The 23,452-nt window shown below is 45.9% G+C and overlaps 1 protein-coding gene across 5 annotated transcripts in view; it reads left to right on the forward strand.

Annotated features, from left to right (window-relative positions):
• PITPNM2 (phosphatidylinositol transfer protein membrane associated 2) overlaps positions 1-23,452 on the forward strand; it is a 121,349-nt gene that overhangs the window by 23,534 nt on the left and 74,363 nt on the right. Inside the window, exon 1 of one of the 5 annotated variants that reach the window (XM_080355023.1) lies at positions 19,231-19,366. The exons of the other annotated variants lie outside the window; for them this stretch is intronic. The gene's annotated coding sequence lies outside the window, so the exon portion shown is untranslated. Of the gene's footprint in view, positions 1-19,230; positions 19,367-23,452 lie in introns of those variants that run through there. 5 annotated transcript variants of the gene reach the window in all.

Genomic DNA, 23,452 nt, shown 5'->3' on the forward strand with positions numbered 1-23,452 from the left:
CCTGAAGAGCGTCCCCTTGGCAAGGTCCTGGTGGGCAGAGCCCTCCTGTTGTGCAGAGCTCAACCCAGATAACCCGGAGGGAAGGGGCTGTCCCAGCGCTCTGGCTGTGCCAAGGGGCTGATTTGTGCTCAGGGCTGGGCGGGCAGCTGTTTCTTCGCAGGTCATGGCCAAGACCAAAGGCGTATTCCCCAGGCAGATGGCGGGAAGGTCAGGAGGTGGAATGGCAGGAAGCAGTTTCATGATCCTGAGCTGCCGCTGATGGAAAACTGCCCTTGTTTTGAGATCTGAGCTTGCTCTGTGTTGGTGAGGATTGTATTTAATTCCGTGGTGTGTTCCATGCGGTACCTGCCGTCTCTCTAGACAGCTGTACTTAGTCTTATTGTTATCACCATGGCTGTTCACTAGTGATAAAGGCCAAGCTGAAGAGGACGGGGATCCTGATACTTGGGAACTGGGCTTTAATTTGGGTTTGTCTGTTGTAACAAACAGAGTCAAGACACTATGTGGATCTGCTTCCTTCAAGACCTAAATTATGCTTTTATTGACTCCTCAGGCTTTGGGAAATCATGGTGGAAGAATGTAGCAAAACCATTGGGAAAACTTCCCCACTTCTTAGTGTTAAGAGCTGCCTCTTATAAATTGAAATAGCTCCCTGCGCCGTTCCCTTTCCATTATTTTAAATATGAGCTAGTCTGTATGATGAATAGATATGTTAACTTAATAGTACAGTTGCTTTAAATCAAGTGGCTTTATTGCCGGTGGTAGCTCTGGATATTCTGCCCAGCAGAGACCTGTTGATGTTGCATCTTTTGTGCTGTGGCCACCTGGCACTGGCCTCCTCTTGCAGAAAAGCAGGATTTGGGTAACTTACCTTACACGAGCAGCTGTTCAGAGTTCTGCCTGCCATGCTAATTTAAAGGAAAGCAGCAATTCTGTAGCTCCTTTCATGAATTCCATCACGCACACCCTGGCCGTGCCACCCACCAGCCTTCCTCGCCTGCAGAGTCTGCCTCTGCTGTAGCAAACCCCAGCCTAAGAGCCGAGCTCGGGTGAGCGCAGGCTGCCGGCTGGTTTTAGCAGCCTGGGGGCCGAGGTGTCGCCTGGGCTCTTCTCAGCTAACCCCGCAGCTAATGGATGCTGCTTCCTGACGTAAGAGCAGATGAGAAACTCTGGCCCAGGGGCTAAGCTACATGGAGCTGCGCTTTCAGAGGTTAAGCTGATTGCAGATCTCTCATAAATAAGTCTTTCTGTATTAATAAATAAATGCTTGCAATGGTTGCTTTATTATAGGGCATGCAAGCTTTCGGAAAGAGAAATTTCCCGAATGAGCCATTTCTGCAGTCTCTGCTGGCTTTCAAAGATCGGTGTCATTAATTGAGTTCTGCCTTCTCCATTAGATTGCAGCGTGTGCTCTTTGCTTGCATGTATGGTTGATGCACTTGAAAGACTGTGAAAAAAGATAAAATATCCAGCCGGGTTATTGGGTGGTTTTGAGGAGACTGGGCGGCCTTTTAATGTATCGCTCCTGTACTTGGGTCTTTGAGAAGGGGAAGGTTTCCCACTGAAGCCGGCGTGGCTGTTGTTGGTGGCTGCAGAGAGCTGGCTGGGTGTCTGCTGCTGACTCATTCTTCCTGCTAAATTTCTCTTAAAAGAGAAAAATTCCATTGTCTATCTGTTAGAAATAGTCAGATTCCTCTTTCTACAGGGAATGATACTTGTTGGAAATCGATCTCACCTAATCCAAAGCATTCCAAATGTAATAATTAAGATCTACTTAATTTCCACACTTGATGGGTGGGGAGACAATAGCTTGTTCTTTGAAACTGTGCTTTGTCGTTTGAAAACAATCTTACCAATGTTACATAAATGCCGTATTGCAGCCCGCCCTTAATAGCCACTGATTAGAGGGTCCTTTGTGAAGTGTTGTCTGTTTCTGACATAATTTAATTAATATGGAACCAGTAAAATTCCTATGGAAACAAAACAGGAGCAGATTTCATACCACATAAATGTGTGTTCTGGGCTATGAAAGTGAACACAAAACTGATTTCTTAATGGGACCGCTAGAAGCACAAACAAATCTACAGAGACATGGTTGTATGCCTCAGCTAGAAATGTATGTTTGTGGATATAATTAAACTTGAGTTAATAACATATTGTCCTCAGTCTTGACGAAGAACCATGTTTGGGCTGTGGCTACGTGTCCAAAGCATTTTGACTAGATTAACTTCTCCATGCAGCGTGGTCTGGAGCTTTCAGAGCACTTGGGCAGCTGCCGCGTGTTCCAGCTCGTTCCTCGCGTAGCTCGGGGAGCACGATGAGCCCTTTCCTGCAGACGGATGGATGATGGAGACTGGGGGACTGTCCCCAACCTGCGTAGGAGGCGGTGGGTGAGCTGGAGAGACACAGTTGAACAGCGATGCGTGAGGAAGGGCGAAGGTGATGCTTCATGATACACTTTTTGCATTGCAAATCCTGTTTTGTAAGTAAGCAGCTTCCACCGATGCATTAAATGATTTATTATCTTTCAGAGCTCTTCTTCACCCTGGAAAAAACCAAAAGATGATCAGTGGGTTTTTTGTAAAGCTCCGTGCTGAACGTTACTTGATTAAGTTGTAATTTTGAAGTGACGCATTTGGGCATATAATTTTCAAGACCATGTTTGGTTTCAGGGATCATAAATACTGATTCCAACCATAATGAAGTGCTGTGCTACTTACCATGTTCCTATCATTGTGTGTGTCTTTTGTTTAAATTATTAAATCACAGTGGCTATAGCCATAATAATGTGGTTGTTTTATGTCTTGGAACAGGGGAAAATAATTTTATTTAGTTGGAATAATGTAATTGTAACATGCCTCTGGGTTGGAGTTAAAGGGGGAGGTGGTGCAGGTGGCTGGCAAGATGATGTTCTTCTCTTGATGATTTTCTGCAGCAAATTCCACCACCGTGAAGCGGCAGCATATTTGTTTTTAATGGAACAACTTGCAAGTAAACATGGGGATGTTTATGGTGACAAGGGAAGCAGTAGGAAAACAGAGACTGTAAAATCCCACTCGTTAAGAGTAGTGAGTGGGTGATTGGCTCAGTCGGGTGCATCTTGGGGGAGGAGGTGTAGGATCCGAGAAACTCAAAGCATTTTGGGCAAAGCGCTGAACTTTGCGTCTCCGATGACCATCGGTGGGTTAAGCTGCTGTCTGAGATCCGCTGGTGCAAAACGCTTTACAGATCAAGCGTTTATTTCCCCTTTTGAAGAGAAAAGGTGTGTGATGGTTTCTTGAATCAGGATGGCTGCACCAATTCGGATATAATTTGATAAATGAAGCAGAAAGGCACATTGAATGACCTCCTGTTAAATGCAGGAGTGCCTGAACCATTTGTGCTTTAGATCTTGCTCCACATCTTTGTATTTCGTGCTCATGCTGTTTGTTAAAGGAGTCTCCTGTGCCCTGTTGGTTTTGGGCTGATAATGGATAGCGAATTGGTGCATGCTGAAAAGAGTATTTCTGTATAAATAAAGCAGTGTGCTTCTCTTTGTGTAAAGCGTCTCGCGGATATGGGGCAGAAACCCTTCTGTTTTCCCCTCTTTTTTTGTTTGTGCTTGAGCCCTGAAACATGTTAGTGCTCTTTACGTACCCCCTCCAAGTCCAGTTTGTTGGGGCATCCCATCCTCCCTGGGAAACCTCAGGCTTCTGTGGCTGCAGCACAGGCTGCGGTTTCTTTCCAAATGAATCATGAGGGTTTTACAAGCTGTAAAACTTCTCTGGGGAGCTGACGGGTGTGACCCAGCTTACAGAGCTGGATATACCCTGAATATCTGATGCTTTTGGCTGCCAGCAGGAATCTCCCCCTCTCCCTTCAGACAGGACGCAGCACAACCCTCTTGCTGCGGCTGCGCCGAAGCTTTGCTGCGACTCCCTTAAGGACAAGGTGTAGGAAGTGATAAAACTTCGTTAGCTTTAGTTCCTTTAGTTTGTGTAACTTTCTTTATGAGGAATGAGCTTATGCATTTGGAGGACAGCCATTTACCATCTCTGCTGGGCTGCAGCACCGGGGTACGTGATGTGGTCCTGCTGTCACCACCTGGACCTGGGACGCGTGAGCAGCCCTGGGGAGAGCTGGCTCGTCCCCTGGTCTGTGGGACGTGTGCTGGGCTGGGAAAAGCTGAAAATCCAGGGTGTTGCCGGTAGTTCTGCGCTCCAGGTAGGGGCCCGTTGAGCGTGCTCCTTGTGCGGTGTCACCGGTAGATTTTCCTCTCTCTGACGCGATTCCAAAGCGATTTGGCTGCCCCAAGGAGAGACGTAGGGCACTGGCCAGGAAATCTGGAGCTGGCAGTGACAAACCAGGCAGGTAGGAACTGTCAGGAGCTCTGGGAAATTAGAGGGGATTTTTTTGTTGTTTATTTGTTTTTATTCCCTGGCATATGTCAAGAGTCGGTGGTTCAGAAGGGGAATACCTGGCACAGTGTGATGGCAGCTTACCCAGCTGCTTTTGCCAGAAGCCTTTGGACCTATTCTTCTCGGTGTAAATAAAGTCAAATAAATAAAACTCTTGTTGCTATAAATAAAACTAAATGAGTATGATTACCTTGAGTCCCTGGATGCACCTTACATGGCCTGCATTTCTTCCTTTTCTCCCTCTGTAGGCAATTAATGGAGAAAGGGGGGACCATCAGCGTGCACAGGCTTGAGCCAGGCAGCGTGACGGCTCATAATAAGTGTCTCCTAAGATAAAAGAGATATTTTTATGGTTTGAATTTTTTATTTGCCTTGCCCCCTGGTGGGAGAGAATTACTGGTGATGATAGTTGGTAGACTGGCTCCTGTTGGGAAGCACTGAATGGAGGAAGGATTTATTGAAGGAAATGTGTGGCTAATTCCTTGATAAGCACTTTTTTCCCCCCCGTATTTAAAGAGGTTGTTTATAACTAAGAAACCATTAGCACCCAGGAGGTAATTTTGTTGTAGCAGTACCTTATTGAATGAAAGCTTGGTAGTCTGTTGCTGGATGGAGGCCTTGGGAACAGATAATACTGTACCTAAGTTGTTAGGGTTTTTTGTGGGGTTTTTTTCCTCCTTTTCTTTATATGGAGGTTGGTGCAGCTCCTTCCCATGCAGTCTAAAGAACAGCTTGGTGAGGTACATGTCAGCATTTGAATTATGCTTTTCATTTCTTGTAACGAATTCTAGTGTTCTTCTCTCACCCCCAGGGTTTCTAGAAGGTTTCTCGACAAATCTTCCCCCTCACCCCCTGCAACCCAGAGACAAAAACCCAAGAGCTCCTTTGCATGCTGCCCGGCTGCTTTGCTTCTCTCTGATACTGTTAGAGAAATGCTGTGATTTTTTTGCAAAGGTTATTAAAATGGGGATGGCAGAACCAACGCCGTAAAGAGTCCTGGTCAGGTTAGTGCCCACAGCTCTCCTAGTACTACGGAGCAGTCAGAACTCATCAGTGTAAAACCTTCCCCAGCAAGGGAGTAAACAACGCAGATTAACTGGTACAGGATGCTGAGCGCTCTGCATCCCTTACGTGAAGTGGATTTTGTTACTTCTGCCTCAAATACTGACCTATAGTAATAATTCTATTTTTAAACAAACTGCCTGGTTTTCCCCACGGTAGCAGTTAAGAGATCGGAGGTAGAAGTGCATGGCAAAACCAGAGTATGGCGAAGATGGAGGATCATTGCTAGAGCAGAGCACCTCTTTGGTTTAAAATAATCTTTCATGTGCTCAAAGAAAGGGTAATATGTTCCAAATTATCTCCACCCTGTGACCTTTCGAGCTGTTGCTGCAGGACGGCGAATGCAAAACGTCTTTTGGTGGAAAAAACGGTGAGGAAGGTCATGTGTATTTTGCATCTTCCCCCTTCTGTCCTCCAGATAAAGCATGTTTGGGCTGGAGTGCTCTGAGCTACCCAGGTGCAGAGGATTTTATGGATTCTCCATATTGCCAGCCCTAATTTTAGCTCCACTCCGCACGGTTCGTGCCAATACTCCCCCACTCGCATTTGCACTTTGGGTAGCGGTTATTACACAGCGTGAGCTCCGCACACGTGCCGCTCCTCCCGCAGCTCCGCTGGCAGCAGCTATTTGTATTCCCCACAATAAAACCGTGGGGTTTGCGTGGGGCCGGGGCCGGTGGGAGGACGCGAACGCGTCCCTGCGGAGCACGGCGGTGTCGGAGGCAATTGGATGGGAGGAAAAGGGGAGAGAGCTCTGTAATTCCTTCTGCTTTTCATTGAAGTGGAGAAATGGCTCTGCATCGCGGGTTGTGTTCTCGCTCACGCTTCTGCTCGGAAAGGACTCCCAGTCCAATTTGTCAAGGCAGAGACTTGACGTGAGTCCAAATGCACTTGACAATAGTCTCTCCGCTGTCAGAACCTCTCCTCGTTCTGCCATCAAAACAAAGCTCCCCAGTAACGCTCTTTCCTTCCTTCCTGCGGCACTTAAGAAGGACTCGGCATCCCGGAGCTGTTCTGGGGAGGAAGTTTTTGACTGTATTCAAACCATTTTTCCATTTGAAAATTTGACAGAGCAGCGCATTCAAAACAAGATAGCCACGGAGAAGCGGTTTGGATTTATGCTGTCTTTAATTGGATCGCACAAGATTTTATTTACTGATAGCGTCCAAAGGGAGCTGTCGAAATATTGCAGAAAGAGTGAATGCGTCCATTGTGGTAATGTGCTTTTGATAAATGCATTATGGCATAGTTATGAAGTCAGGAAGAAGCCTTAATTACTGTTATGAAGCCATTAGAGTCTAAAGCAGCAATCTGAGCTCTTGTTCCAATTGTGTTTTATATTTCTTCACCGAATGCTTCAGCACAAAAAAAAAAAGTGCTTGTTTTAGAAGATAATTTTTACCTTTTATTTCCTTTGCCTTTTTAAAATGGTGCCAAAGCGACAGTGAGCACCTGAATATGGTAGCAATGAGCTCCATGGATTCACATAAATAAAAATACAACCTTTACACCGAGCGTGTATTGCTCCCATTGGCAGGGAAGCCAACGCCGTATGAGCTGCTGACTCTTTTCCCCTGTTACCTGTGCCCGTATAGCATAAGAAATGGCTGAACTTGATTCTCCCATCTTAATTAAAAGAGGGGGGACGGGACAGGCAAGAGAGAGCGAGGGCAGAATTGGTCTTTGGGGCTAGGGAGGGAGAAAGACTCATCTTGGAATGCTTTTTATGAATTAAAATTGCTTTGGGAGATCAGTCCGTGTTTATAACCTGCACATGGGGTCAATAAATGGCTGGTCCCTGGGAGCCTGAGCTGTCCCCGCAGGCAGAGCCCGCGCCAGCTTATGGGCGAGCAACCGCAATGCAAACTATTTGGAGCTTTCTATCCTTATCCCAGAAACATGTGCAAAGGGGGAGTTTCATTTTCATACGTTTATTGTATTTTTATTTTTTAAATTATTCAGAGAAAGACCGTTCAGTGCTCAGTCACCTGTTTTTTAGTGCTTAGCGAATGGTCTTTAACTCCCCAGTAGTGCATTATTTATAGCAGGTGTTAATTTAATAGAGTGAACTTTGTTACCCTTCAGGATACAAGCATCTTAATTTAAAAACAAAAACTGACAAAAACGTAGTTGTAAATCAAAGGTTAACAGGCATAACAACATGAAGGTATTGTTTGCTCGGTTGTTAAATTGCTACTGTGCTGCTTTCTTACATGGAATATTTCTTCATTGACAGGAGGGTTAGGTACAAGTTGTACTGTTACGAGAAAGGAGGAATGAACCTTAGTTTTTAGTGGTTTTCTAAAGCCAATTGCGTGTAATAATTGCAGGCACAGTGCATGAATGCTTTTGAGGGCAACAGTGGGAAGCACCATCAGCATTGCTCATTTTATATGGGGTTCCAGCTGCATTTTGTCCTCAGTTTGGGTTCCGGCTCGTGGCCGTTTCTCGCCAGCAGTGTGAGGCCCTTTGCTCACAAGATTTCGGTGAAGAAAACACCAGTTGAAGGAGCCGTGGCCAAGATCGGGCAGATTTGTGGCGTCCCAGCCCTCCCAGGGCAGTCGGGTGTCTGGGCCTCGGGCCGTGTGTTCGCACCAAATCTGGGGTTCAACCTCTTCGGTCATCACTCAGATCATTTCAGAGATCTCAGGAATGTCTGCTCAGTGCTTGGAGCAGTTTTGTCCTTTCGCAGAAGTGTATTCATTGTTGCTGTGGGACAAGATTTGATGTGGTTTATGAAGGTTGTGCTCATAGACTGTTTTTCTGGTTTGATTCAGATATCGGCAATTTAAAAAACAACAAAATACTAAACACACACACTCCCAAACACTTAACTATTCCCAGGCTGTGTTGTCTTTGTCTGTGTGCTTGCAGCATACTGAGCTGGGGAAGGTGATGATGATAAATATTACCGCCTTGTTTCCGAAAGCTGTTGGGTACAATCTCTCGCTGCAGCATCTGAAGTATTACTGGAAATACTCCGAACTGTTATAACAACATCTCTGGTGTAATTTTGCTTTTCCAAAAGTCTTTCCCTTCCCCCTATTTCTGGGTAGGAGACTGTAATTAGCAGCGAGATTCAGGTGTTGGTGAACGTGCCAGGCTCTTGAATCACGCAGCACATAGCGAGTGCCGAGATGTTCCCCTTCCTTCAGATTAAAACATTAATTCTCGGGTCGCATTGGTAGCGCTACCGCAGTTTTCATGATGCTTGTGTATTTCCAAACTTAAAATGCTTCCAGTTGTGATGTTTGTCTTGATTGACTGTTTGTTACAGGCTTTGGTGTTCTGAAATTTGGGTTGACTTCTTGAAATCTGGTGTATGGCATTAAAATTCACAGAGCGCTGCATCTCTGTAGAGTGACAATGCTCCAGGTTAAACCTGAGCACTACTACCCCCAAGGAGATGGGTTGAGTGTTTTTTCCTCTCCAGTGTACTCTACTCGGAATAGTTCTACGGTTAAAATTAATACATCTTTATGTGGTTAACCTAATACCTATTATTTCCTCTTTGTTTCAAATTTCAGTAGTTTGGGCCTCTTCATGCTTCAGAGATCTAATTGAACTGAAGTTGTTCACAGGTACAAGCTTGTGGATGTATTAGCTGGTTAACCTGTAGCTCTGAAGAACCGCTTGAAGGGTCCAGAGAAATTTAACAAGGTGATTTCCCCACTTTCCACATCTGGTCCACATCAGGTTCTCTTGGGTTGTCGTCGTTCCAGCCGGTCTCACCAGCCTTCAGCGTAGCTCATCCTAAACTGAGGATGTATTTATGTACTCGAAGGATGGAGTTGATGTCTAACTTGCAGTCTGGTGCTGCTCCACAGTTTTCTGGTTTGTTAATATTTTCATAGAAGGCGCCGGGAGCTCCTGCAGTGGTGTCGCAGGGTTTGAGTTTCCCTGGGCGGGTGTGTGTCTGTCCCTGCCCCAGGGGGGATTTTTAGGCAGTTCAGCTCTGTCCCTTGCCGAATTTCCCGAGGATGTTGTGCCCCAGCCCCACGCACGCCTTGGCAGACGCTGAAACCAACCATTTGTCTTCAGGCATTTGGGGCAAACGCCAACAGAAAATGGCACAGAGGACAAAAAGTAAATTGGCCTTCTAAAATCCTTTCAGCTTTAAGTATTACAGATATAATTAGAAACGCAGGCAAAGATTATTATCCTATAAGTGCCTTTCTAGTCTGTTCTGCTTTTGTAACCTTTCTTTTTTCATCCGTCATTCTGTCTCGCTGCATTGTTTCTGCTTGCAGCCTGGCGTCTCCACCACCATGTCCCATTGCTGCCTTAACGCTTTGCGCCGAGTCTGTTTGCTTTTCCCTGGTATTTACGTCATCGCTGTCGTCTTTTGGCTCTGGATTGGTGTTCCCGTGAATTCACCATCATTCAAACAAATAGGTAGTTCTCTTTACTGCAAGAAAATGCAGCGCTGCCTTCTGCAGCTGCTCACGCCCAAGCTCCCCGGGCTGCACATCTCCCCATTCTGCTACTTGGTAGATTAATTATTTATTATTATTATTATTACTATTATTATTTTCCAATTGCATCAGAAATGAAAAGTTGAAGCTTTGTGTGAATTGGTCCCTGTAGGTGCCATTGTGGGAAGCAGAGGGGTCCATAGGAGCGGGGGTGCAGCTCCTATGTCAGGCAGATGCTGCCTGTGGATCATGGAGAAGCACCGAGTCCTGTGAGAACACACCCCAGTTTGCCCAGGGATCACCCACATCATCTTTATGTTCTTTTACACTCAACAGAACTGTCCCCCAATGGACCTTAAAAGCTCCAGGAGGGGAATGCTGTGGAGTCTTTTGTCCCTGCTCTGTCCGTAATCTGTTGCAGCAACACTTTAGGTCTCTGAGGCTTGTTCTGTTCTGAAAAGCTTTTTTGGCAGGGCCATCTCCCCTAGAAGTATCGTTTGCACCAGCACTGCCCAGCCGGGCAGTTACTGTGGGTGGAGCGGGCAGTTCTCAGTCAGCAGGATCCCCTCTGCTGTGGGGCTGCATCTCCCTCCCCTGACCGAAAACACCCCCACAAACCCCAACCTAAAAAAACACCCCAAAACTCAAACCCCAGACAAAGAAACCAACCTCAAACAAACACGAAAGCCACCCAAAAAAGACCCCCTGAGTGGGAAGGGGATGTGCCAGTCGAGCTCAGATGGCAAAGCCCTTCCCTGTGTGCACTCCGTGGTACCCAGGAGATGGGTCCTCTGATGGTGTGTGGGAGTTCTGGTCTCCAAAGACGTTTGTACGGGATCCTATGGCTCTTCCTCCCCAAGGTTATTGCCCACTGCGACTCTTCAGTGTCATTTTATATATGCATTTATGTATGTTTCTGTCAGTGTTCAGTGACTATTGATACTCAGCAGCTCTAAGACTGGGGTGTCTTGGGCACCCAGAAAGGAGCAGCAGCTCCTTGTAAAACAAACTCCCCTAAAACACTTGTGCTTGTTATTTCTCAGACGTTTGGCCCTGCCCAAAGGGAGATCGATGGTGTGTTTGGGTTCCCTGTTGCTTTCCGTGTACACGAGTTTGCTTATTTTATTTAAGGAGTTGGTACATAATCAGTCTTCAAATTAACTGCCTGCCTGTTGACTTGTCACCCTGTGAATGAAAACACATTGCTTGTAATTTGTTTGACATTATTCTGTCCTGTTGTCAGGCTTCTAATTACATTTAGAACATAACCCAGATGTCTGTCTGTCTCCTTCTGTCTCTTTTTTATTGTTATTATTATTATTTATCTTTTAATTGTAAAACATAGAAGGAAATATTTCTCTAAAGTGATGGAAGTCTGTTTGTTCCTCTGTCTTTTTGGGCGATGAGTAGGTGGTTGCAGGTTTATCTCTTAAAAAACTCTGTTCCTTTTCAAACAAAGTGTCGGTTTGGGCATCCAGAATCCCAAGTCCCTTGTGCCTTTGGATCGACCTTCTGTGTGCTTCAGGGCTATTGAAATGTGTCTCTATTTGCATTAAAATGTTTCTCTAGATACCGCTTTCTAAAAATGATCACATTCCCCACCTTATTTATTTTTAAAGAAGAGATAAATTGCTTGTGCTTTGCGAAGATTAAAATGTTAATGTATTTAAATGTAACAGTGGAGAAGAGGCGAGGCAGGAGGGGTTGCCCTTTCAAAACGCGCACAAATGAGCAATCTTTTACTGAACCCATTGGATGAGCACGTAATAATATTCCTTGCCAGCACTGGCTTTTGATAACTACCAAAGGAAAACTCAAGCTGCTCAGCGTGGGGCTTCATTGCTCAAAACCTATCTTGTAACTTGAATTTTCCTAGATCCACAAGCTTTTAAGCACCAGAAACACTGGTACTGGATCAGCAATGTCCTCAAGCCCTGTTTTCCAAAAACATGAAACCACTTTGCTGCTTTATTAATGCGTCTTCTGAACACTTTACCTCTGATCCCACTTGGATGAAGCCTTGTTGGCCACCAAACAAGCTCCGTTCCCCTTGTGGTGGTTCTTTTTTAGCAGATCTAAATTTGCAAGGCAGTGGGAGTGTGTTTTTAGGGACAAGAAACTTGACTCCTGGTCCCTGCTGACTGGGGTTTTTTAGTATTGTTGATCGACAGCTTTCCTAGCTCTGAGTTGTGAAGGATTACTGTTATGTTTAAATGCTGTTTCCTTTAGAGAAAAGAGTCTGATCGGGCTGGTTCCAGCAGGGAACAGATTTTTCAGTTGTGCAAAGCTTTGCTCAAGCAGAGCTCGTGGTAGGGGAGAAAGAGAAACTAAAGGAAGAACACAGTGGGTCACAATAGGGAAGAAAAACTGGAAAGGACAAAAGAAAGCGATCATGTGTTCAATACAAGTGCTGTATGTGACACGTGGCTATAGAACCTGCAAATTATTATGTGGTCCCTGCCATTAGATTCATATACATCCCTGATTTTCCCCTCTGCATCCCAGCCAACAGGATCTTAATGAAGGGCAAACTGTGCAGACAAATCCCCTGAACCACTTGTGCCTCAGCGTGAATTGAGCTCCGGTTTGCGTTGCCTCTGTTGTTCCATGTCAATGCAACGGTGCTTTCTGATCTGCTGCTGGTGTTACTGGGGGTCTGGGCATGTTAGACGTGATACAAAGGGATTCTGGCCGAGCACATCTTGTGCTGCATCTGGAGTAAAACTGCACCGGGGGCAGAAGCTGAACCCCGGCTTTTCGTGATGGAGGAGCCGCTTCCCCAGAGCGACAGGACTGACTGGTAGAGTTGGGCTTGGCTTAAATACTGCTGGGGTTTGCGTACCGACTGTCTTGTCGTGGAGTTGGCGGTTGGGAGAGGGGCTGGAGGGAGGGATGTTGTCATTTGAAGTTCCTCTCTGATCCCTTCTGCTTTTGTTGGCAGCTGACAAAGGGGAAAAGGCATTTGTGGCTCTGGCCGCTGAGCCCAAGCCCGGCTGCTGGTTCCATCCAGGGTCTCCTGGCCGCGGCTGCTTTTGAAGATACGGCCTTTATAGGAGCTGACAAACGAGAGTTAATTGATGACTCAGCAGCACAATAATGTCAGAAACGCTAGTTTTATTTTGCTGTTCCTGCGTGTTCTTCAACCTGGAACTATTTTGTGTGGTTTTTAGCCTGCAGAGAGGTTGTCGTGTCCATGTACAGCAAAGGATGAAAATTGGGAGTAGGTGCTTTGGGAAGACAAGCAGGTGGATTGGTTTGCTTTGTGTACAAGAGAAGAGCAGGGGATTGCCAAAACCTAGTTGTGAGAAGCTGCTTTCGGTCCGAGTGGTTGGTGGAGCAAAAAAGGGTTTTTCAAAAGGTTTGGTGTTTAGTGTTCTCTCTTATTTTTTTTTCCTGCTAAAGCAGCAAAATATATGACTGTGCTACCTACCCTACTGCATGTGTAACCTCAAGTTCAGTAAAGCCGAGCCCCCTTGCCCCCCAGAAAAATCAATTTAAAAACCAATAAAGCTTTGAAGGAATGTCCATGTCAATTAAATACGTAGCACACGTGCTCAGGGTTCTCTCTGTACCTGCTTTCCAATTTCCCTTCTCTCAATACATCTATCTAGCGCCGGGATCCTTCTCTGTTTGAGCTCTGCTATTCATGAATAGAGCGAGTCTTATCTGAAGGCTGGTGAACGCTTACAAGGAGGAGGCGTGCTCAGATGAACAATGTGCGTAAATAGCAAAGAGCTGAAGGACCGAGTCCTGGGAATAACAATTGAGAAGAGCTGACCCTGTTGAATATGTGATGAAGCAGTTTTCTCTGCTTGCTGGCCCCACTGAGGGTAAGAGTATGTTTCTGTTACAGGACTTGCCGTGCAGAATGAGGTTCAGCTGGGCACGAAGAAGTGATCTCCTCCCCCCAAACCCTGTTGGTTTTTACCAGGCTGAAGCAGTGCTGTTGGTAGGGTAATCTTTTGAAATGGTGCTGAGGGCACCTGCAATAGAAACGATGATTTATTTTCCATTATGAGCAGTGCTGACTGAGTTATCCTGCTGCTTTCTTCTCTCCAACAAGCTGATGTTTTGTTTGTTTGTTTGTTTTTTCAGGAGTAATCCTTAGTGCACTCACTTGCAAAAAGCTCATAGGACGGGCTCCGTCTTTGCCGCGATTATCTCTAATGCTCCTCTTCCTCTTATTGCAGCCCTCTGGTGTGGTTGCTAAACCAGATGTTCACATCGCACTCCGTGTTTCTCTGTATCCCTGAGCTATAAGGGAGAAAACAAGTGCTTGTTAACCCATGGAGTGCTCCTCTGAAATCCAAGTGCTGCCTTCCCAGGAGGAAAGAGCAAAGCTGCATGACAAAGGCTGCTTCTTCAAGTGCTTTCCAGCCCTTCAATGGAAATAACCTGGGAATACACTGTTGTCGCTTATTTAATTACTGTTACCAGGTTGTTTGTTTTAGGGCAGCGTTTTAAATGTAACCGGCATAAAGAGATTGGGTAAACTCATTACCTGTTCTGCTTGAGACAATTCCTGGGTCTCCCTGGTCTTACCTGAGGAAAATGATCCACTTAGAGCATCTTGACAGAAGGGCTGCAGAGAGCCTGCTGGGGCCAGGGCCATTCAGAATACGTGGTGCTAATGCTGATGTGCTCATTTTCTGCTGGGTGTCTGGAGCCTCTGTTAGCATAAAAGATTTGATACGCTGGTTTCAATGCAGAATAAGCGTAAAAGCGCCCTTAGCTGCGTTTCCAGGAGGCGGCTACCACACGTACGTTATCTCTGTAACATTTCAGTGGTGATAAGGCATCTGTAGCTCTTTCCGTGACACAGTTTAGTAAATCCAGCAGCAGCCCTTGGCCTTTGACTCTCAGAGAACCTGTGGAGCTGCTTTTTGACTTTGCTGCAGAAAGTGGTGTGTAATGAGCACCAGAAAACCCAAATGTTTATATTATATATAAAGCACACACTTTTCAGTCTTGTTGAGCTCTGGCTGCTGAGGCTCAGACTTCCTCAGTCATCCCTGTGCTAGGCATGTGCTTCAACATCAAGAATAGAGGCCAAAACGTGTCAGCTGTTTTGTTCTGCCCTTTCACATCCCTTGTGCATCTGCTTGTCCAGGGGAACAGTACCCTGACACCTCTTGTCAGAAACAGTCGCTTTTCCCCTTGCCCTAAACCGGCTCCTGTGATGTTTTCCCATCGGCAGCCCCAAGCCTGTGGAGATGTGTGTTTTCTGGGAACACAGCTGCTGCTCTTGACCCATCTGCCAGCAATCTTGCTCTTCAGGCACAGCTTGCTTCCTCCTGATGGCTCCCTGCTCCGTTGGAAACAAACATTTTAACACAGCTTTGCTTCAAGCAAAAGAACAACTAGCTCTCCTTTTGAGGACGTGTTTCAGAGCATGGACGAATTCAAGAACAGGCCGAATCTACTGTCAAATGGGTGTTTTAATTTGGACAACTGCAGAAAGTATTTGTCACTGTGGAAAATCTCTTCTTCCACTGCATAAAAATTCCTTAAGTAAGTGTGTCTGGGCAGTGCCAAAGCTGGTTAGTGGAGGGCGAAGCTTCTTAGAGCCTCTGTCCTTTATGCTCAAAAGAAAGCTGAGTCCATGCTTCATCTTTAATTGAGTTGAGTGTCGCTCTGGTGCCAGGGCTTTCTCAGCAGCGCAGCCCATACTGGGAAAGGAGTAAGAATAGCAATGCATTTTACTGCTTAAAGGAAACAAGGGCGGGGAGGGGAAAGCAAAACAAACAAACAAGTGACACAAACAAACAAAACAAACGCAGGAAAAGCCCAATCACAAAATACAAACCGAAGAGCAAGCTGCTTTTAAAACACCTCCCTCTCTCCTCTGCTAAAAGGGACATGTAACTGAATTCTGAAGGCGCTGAATCGTGCGGTCAGGAGCCTTTCCACATCGTGGTCTGGGTGCCAAGGGCGTGCTCTGAGATGTCCTCTAATTCCGTTACAAGTGCTCTTCCAGGAACTGTATCATTAGAGTTCACAATTCTGGAAGCTGAGTGGATGCAGTAATACAGCCAGCGTTCGTTTTCCTTCTTCATGCCAAAAACATCTCTGGAATGAGATGTCCTGCTCTGGCGACTGGGGACAGTGACCCCTGACTGGCTCCTCTCTCCTCCCGGTGCCTTTTTGCACCAGTTTTGGGTGCTGGATGGGGCCACCACTGTCCTGCTGCATCTCCCTTCCCTTTGGGACCTGTTCAATTGCATCTTCTTCACCAGGACACCAGTGAACTTTTCATCCTATAAGTTAAACTTTTGCCATATGCGGGTCCTGTTGCGCAGACAAAGCTGCTTTGGTCCGTGGGTGGTGTTGCCTGTGCTACCTGGAGCTTAGCAAAGAGTATGTGATCGCGGTTGGGCTTTGTGCCCCGTGGACCTGTGCTTTGATGGGAAATACAGACACACACAAGAGGAAAATGCGCTGCAGCCTTTGGGCTCTCACTTGGCACCGCAGCCGTGCTGTGGCTTTTTGTATTTCTGTGCGTTGTGGTCTGGACAGTCTGCTCAGCTGCCTCTGCCGGTTGGGAAGCGTGTGGTATTTTGAAGACGAGCATGCTTGAAACTGGAGTAACAGCTTCCTAAATTCCTCCCGTACAGCAGCTCTTCCCGCAGCTCTGGGGAGCAGCCCTTGTTCCCTTGAAAGAGCCTCGCTGCTGCTTTCTGCTGTATGATGATGTATCTGATGCTGCCGTGTCCAGAAGGTATCTGGGCCTTTTTATTGTAATCATGTTTGTGCATTCAGACCAATTTTGATGGTTACGAAGGTTCAAAAAAATCCCAGAGATCTTAATAAGCTAATTTGGTAACTGTTTGTGGCTTTTGTTGTTCCTCTTTGTTGTGAGGACAGAATGGGTTCACGCTGATGAGTGCTGCATGAAAATTATATTATTAGTAATTACTGGTAATTTCTTGTCTGGAAGTTTCAGGTTTGTGTGAGCACTTAAATCCATTTGCTTCTGTATTCCCTCTGGCTTTGCTGTAACGTCTCAAAGCACCGTGTACCTCAGGACACCTGAGCGGTTCCCTTTTCTCCATGGCAACTTGTCACAGCGGTTCCTGTTCTCTCTCTTTCTGCCTTCGTGTGGTTTTTATGCCGGGTTGATGTTCATCGTGGTCCGTCCCGGCTTCCCCGAAGCGTGGGGAGCAGCGCCAGCCCTGGCTTGTTCGGGATGCTGGTGGAGGGCGATGCCTCGGGGATGGGGGAAGGCAGAGGACCAGCATGTGCTTCACGTTTTCCGCCCCCTCCAAAGATAAATTGTCATTTTCTTTTGATTTTAAACATGGTATGATAACGCAGTGGTTTTTGTCAGCTGGCAGAGCTAAAGATTAGTCACAGAGGCTTGTTTTTTCTTCTAGAGAAGCTGGCGGAAAGGTAAAAAGTATACCATAAAACTTATGATTTTTGGGTTGTGTGTTAAAACACGCAATGGAGGGCATCTTACCTGGCACAGCTAAGGAAATGGAAGTAAAAGGAAATACTGCTTGTTTGTTCAGTTGGAGAGTTAATTTTTTTCCCCTGTACCAAATACAGAGCTTTTCTTATCTAAGATCGTCATTATAATAGCAATATTTTTATTATCCCTTCGGACTGACATTAACAGATGGACTCCTTAAAACCCATATCTTTGTTTTGATTTGGTGTCTGGCATCCTAATGGCTTCCCCTGCTCATCATGCCTTGGTATGTCCATTCCCTTCATCTTCCCCAGTCTCATTGACAACAGCCTGGGTCCAGAAGAGCCGAATGAAGGAGATCTCTGCCTTAGGTGAGGTTCGCAGCCCTTGCAGATGTTCCTGCAGATGTTCCAAGCTTTTGTGAAATGCACGAGCAGATAAAGCAGTGCACCTTGCTCCTTTCTCTTATTTTTTGTTTTTAAGTTATAGTAATTTTATCAAAATTTTGGATGTTTTTGTTTAACATGGAATCCTAATGACCAGATATTTTTAAGAACTGTTGGATTCCCTACACATTGGAGGTGATGAAGAAGGTGGGCTGTGGGGGGCTCTTTAGCCCGAGTGAGAAGGTGTCAGCATCTTCTAATGACTTTTCATTTAGGAAGGTAAGTAAAGCTAAAGGGCAAACAGCTTCTGGGCTCCCCGTCCAGGTTGAGTTTATATTTGTAGCTTTGTTTTGGATGTTGTTTGTATTGGCTAAAGAAACGCTTACGCTCCTCTGGTGCTGTGTGAACTCAGCTGCTGTGCCCTGCAGTGCCCCGGCCTCGGCGAGGGAGGAATGCCTGTTATTTTGTGCAATGGAAACACCCGTCGGTTTTCAGAGGCTCAAACTCCGTGAGATGCGTAAAAACCTTGAAACGCCAAAATATCAGCACTAAGCTTTCCTCTTGTCCAGATAAGTAATGGGAGATTTGCAGTGATTTGTAAAATAACAATTTCCCAGTGGTCACTTCATGTAAACACTAGCGGGGTTTTTTATTAATTGATTCCCCCCCTTTTGCAAGAGATATTTAACAGCACATGGAAAATGTGACTGACCGTTAAAGGTCAGATTCTAGTCTACCATTCTGCTTTTATTATCCCGCTTGTCAGAGAGTACAACATTTGCTCTATCTCCTGTCCAGATTTGTTTTTTTGCACGTTTATCTAATTTTTTCTGCATGTGAATTTTAAATAGGATTTCTATAAAAAATGGTGGCAGTAAAGCTGTTCTCAGAATGTAATTTACTGTATTTTATAGCTTCTGCTGATCTTTTTTTAGTTTCTTGCTAATGATGGTATTGATTGGAGCGTGGCATTTTTATGCAGCTGAAAGGGAAGGTTATGCTGTTACACTGATTATTTTTTTTGAAATACTCTCTTACAATAATAAACATATACAGGCAACAGTTACCAGAGCTCATTATTAAGTAGCTGTAAAACCTCTAACAAGATAAACCGTTTAATGTATTGACTTGCTTAGCGTCTTTAGCTCTGCTTTTGATGAAGTGGTAGGTAGAGTATATATTTAGAAACTCAGTCCAGAAAAACAACACATCCATCACACTAAAGTATTTTTCAGGACCAAATAAGCAATCATGTTTGTGTTTTGCTTTTTTTTTCCTAAGCAGAAAAGTCATGTGCTGTCTATGAAAGATGCTGGTGGTAAAGCTTGGGCTCACCCGAAGGAAAACCGGGGGCATTCGGCTCAGAGCGTCGCAGCCACAACGGGAGCTGGAGCTGGAGGTCCTGTGTGACGGCGGGGGCGACTCGTGGGCTGGTGAAGCGGAGCAGGGGGAGCAGCGAGGCTTGGGCAGCGTGAGCCACTCGGATCTGATCGTGTGTGCGAGGTCGAGCGGAGCAGGAGGAGCAGCGAGGCTTGGGCAGCGCGAGCCGCTCGGATCTGATCAGGAAAGACATTGAAGTGCTGGAGCGGGTCCAGAGAAGAGCAACACGACTGGTGAAGGGACTTGAACATAAGACCTATGGGGAGAAGCTGAGGGAGCTGGGCTTGTTTAGTCTGGAGAAGAGGAGGCTTAGAGGTGAGCTCAGCACTCTCTAGAACTACCTGAAGGGCAGTTCTAGCCAGGTGGGGATTGGTCTCTTCTCCCAGGCATCAGCAATAGGACAAGGGGGCACAGGCTTCAACTCTGCCAGGGGAAATTTAGGCTGGATATTAGAAAGCAATTATTTGCAGAGAGAGCGGTCAGGCATTGGAATGGCTGCCCAGGGAGGTGCTGGACTCGCCATCCCTGGAGGTTTTTAAACTGAGGTTGGACATGGCACTTAGTGCCATGATCTAGTAAACAGACTAGAGTTGGACCAAGGGTTGGACTTGATGATCTCTGAGGTCTTTTCCAACCCAGTCGATTCTGTGATTCTGTATGTGCGAGTTCCAGATGGGCCGTTTGAGCAGAGCGGCTCCTCCGTCCGTCCGGCGGGCAGCGCCGCGTCGTGCCGCGGTGAGCGAGTTGGCTTTTTATTGCGTGACTGTGGTGTTTGTTGTGGGAATTTCTGTACGGTCCCGGTGACAGTCACACTAAAATTTGTTGGTTTGTGAGCTAATGGGCCTGGAGCAAACATCTCCGACCTTTTGAAAAGTGTTCTGTGTCCAGATTTGCTTCCAGACCTCCTGGAATTTGGCTTGGCTTTTATTTCTGGCTTTTGTAGGAAGATGCTGTAGCGTGTAGTCAATTGAGCTCAGCACCAGGCGAGCTGCGGATGTTATTCCTCTGTCTGAGAAGGGTTTGGAGATGCATCAGGCATCTCATCAAATGATTCAGTTTGTTAACAAACAACCTCCTTCCGCGCATGTTTGTGTCTCTCCCGGTAGAGCTGGTTTGCTGCTGCCAAGCCCTGGAATGTGACTCGTATTTCAGAAGAGCAGAGCATCCTGATTTATTTAAAAGCCATCTCTGAGTGTTCTTGACTGTATTTCTTTTTCCCCATCTTTTTTTTTGTTCTCACACAAAAATTCTTCTCCGAAGTAGGCAAGGGTGTGATGGAATGTATTTAAGCTCTTCGTTTGCTGCAATGGGCTTATTAATTTACAGCTGAAAACATGTGCCATTGGTAGTAATGTGGATTATTTAGCTGGGTGTTTTTTCTCTGCAGGGAGGTTTGTTTGGCCAAGAGTCCACTGCTTGTCTGACATATTCCAGTATTTATTTGCTTAATTGATTCAACTCATAAGGAAAACATATGCTCTGGAAGGCTTTACTCAGTCCAGGAAAAAGAGAGTTCCTTTGTGTTTATTGACACTAATGACAACGATCCCCCCATAAGGAACAGGGAACAGAGTTGCTTAGAATGCCCAGCGAGTTTGTCCTTTGTCCTCACTGGGAAAACGTGGTTATTCCTATCGAGCAGCCTGAGGGGCTGAAAGAAGTTCTGTTGACATCAGTTTGGGGTCGGCCGTGTTACCTCCGAACGCCCGAGCTGCCGTGGGACTGGGCAGGATCGCACGCCCGTATATTTTTCCCACCAGAGTTACTTATTTCACCACGTGAAAAATGTTTTAGCTTGTCAGCCTTTTTGAGGCTTTGCCGCTGTGGTTTCTATGGAAATGCCGCGGGTTTGGGTGTGCAGTTCCCCTCACGACTGCAGCTCAGGCACTCTCTGGGTTGCTGGGCTGGTGCTGATTCTGCTGCAGGAATGGGGTGTTTGTGTATTAGAGCTGCCAGTTACACGAAGAGCAATCGGAAAGAGTTGCCTTCTCCATCTCCTGGAGGTGAGAGGATGAAGCCAAAAAGCATCAGCAGGTGACAGGCTTGAGGCTGGACCTTACGGTCCCCAGTCCCCCTGGTTTTGCTGCACCCCAGGAGCAGAACCAGGGATCAGCTGTTGGTTTGGGGAGGAGAGTCATCTCAGCAAAACATTTTCTCCAATAAATGTGACAAGCTAACTTGGGGCTTCAGAGGTGCTGAAGGAATTTGTCCCTAAATCCCAGAGGAGCTCAGTACTGGGAAGTGTTTGGGAGGCTGATACTGTTGGGTTTAGAATCCTGGAGGTGATTGCCGGAGAGAGGAATATGAGAAAATCACTTCCTTTCCCTTCAGTTATGGTCAATTTATAACTGTTTGGCTAATGTGATTATCTTACCTTGCCTGGGGTGATAAATGGGGTGGATAGCAGTGTTGTGTTTATTGGGGTCCTGTTGTGCTGAAGAAGCACATGACCTTATTTCGAAAGTGTATAAAGTTTTGCAGGAGCAAGTCCTGTAAAGAGGAAAGTGCAGCTTTCTCTGCTTTTCCCTGTGACAGGCTTTGAAAATTGGTCATTATTCTGTAACACAATAGTTACAATCCTGTCTGTAAGCATAGAACTGGAAAATATTTTCTGCTCAAAATAAACTCCACAAGGAGAATAGTTTCCATGTCATCCCCTGTTCGGGGGAAAGCCACTAGACTTTAGTCCTAAATAAAGATTCCAGCCAACTTCAGTGCTTTAAGAAGCAGAAGCGATTGTCCTAAATTTGACCACGAGCTTAACAAGTCGCTCTTCTGCATTTGCATTGACCAAGTCAAGGAGTTGTGTAAAGTGTAAGGTGGAAAACCTTCCAAAACGTACGTAGTGAAGCATCATTTAGTTGGCAAGTAATTTTCGAAGTGTGCCATTGTCCTTTTCTCCTCTTCAGCCCTGCTGGGAGAAAAACACTGACCTGTGGCTGAGGTGACAAAGATTTTACTTGATTTTGATACAGTCCTATGTATTTGGTAAGTTGGAGATGCTTCTGATGTACGTAGCAGTAGATCATCCTCGAAGCAGTGCTTGCTGCAGTTCTTGCTCCTGATGGAGCTACTGGGATTTTATTGCTGAATTTGCAGAAGATAACGGCTAATCCCATTGGATTCTTGTCTTCTAATTTCAGTGATCAACAGAGATTGACCGCATCGCTAATTTCTGTTGCATTTTCAGTAGCAGCAATTGCGATTAGTTTGGAACTTGGAAGTTTTCTCCGGCGTTACCTAATTATGTCATTATTGTCACTCAGGGTATTTTTGCAAATTAAGGGGGAAAAGTGACTGCATAACAATGAAACTCATCAACAAGGCTCCCCCAGCCTATTGTGAGTCACCCTTGGTGATTTTAGTGACAAAAATAAGTTTGGTTGGTTTTTTCCAAGCGTTGACTCCGCGGTTGCGCATTGCAGGAACGGAGCTGGTTTGTGCTCTGGCTCGTGCCTTGGGAAGAGCCACCGTCACCGTGGGTGACCCCTCCTGTGGCTCCTGTCCAGCCTCTGCACCTCCGGCCTAGGGCTGACTTGTTAAGCTTTTGGATGGTTTTGATCTTCATCCATTTTATTTGAACCGCTGAAGCTGCGTAGTGCTGTCCTGAGGAAGGCTGGTTCCTGGCAAAAGCTTTATTTCAGTGGGAGAGCAGAGGGGACGAGGTCCTGGGTTTTATATAATAATCGATGCCTTATTTATTTTTTGTGTTTTCTCTCGGGTCTTTTTTTCCTGTATAATTGCACTCAAAGGTAATGGTGAATGAGTCGGAGACATCAGCAGGGCACACAGGCTGTGGGATGCTGCGCTCACCTTCAGAGGAAAAGCAACCAGGAGGGTGGTGAAGAGCCCCTTACTTTGTTAACCTCACACCTTCCCAAGGAGCACAACTTCAAATCAGCTTTTTCTGCTCATACTTGCGTTGTTTTCACAAGGAAAAGGTCAGAGACATCGGCCACCTTGTCTAATGTGAGCTGTCAGTCTGGATGAGCCAACTGTCTGTCCTCAGCTCCAACGTTCTTCAGTTCCTAACTAACGATGTTCTGGTTCCCTTTCCTTCTGTGGGAGAGGAATGGATGTGTCTGGGGACAGCTGACTTCCAGAATTTGGAAACTGCATAGTACTGTGCTCAAGAGAGGTGGAGAGGGATAAATATATTAGTAAACCACGCAGATGAAACCATAAGGCGTTGGTCTGGAATGAGCTTGGCTTGGATCTTAATTGCATGACATAAAGCCAAAAGCATAAACTGCACACCCGAGCGACCGAGATGATCTTTTAGAGGTGGTGTATGTAATAAAAAATAGTTAGCAGTGTGGTTTGTTAGTGCTGCCATTGCTTGTGCTTTGCTTTTCTTTCTTGTAACTATCATGACGGGTATTTTTAGGGTAGCTTTGCAGC

This window comes from Nesoenas mayeri (assembly GCF_963082525.1).
Source record: "Nesoenas mayeri genome assembly, chromosome: 17".
NCBI lineage: Eukaryota > Metazoa > Chordata > Aves > Columbiformes > Columbidae > Nesoenas > Nesoenas mayeri.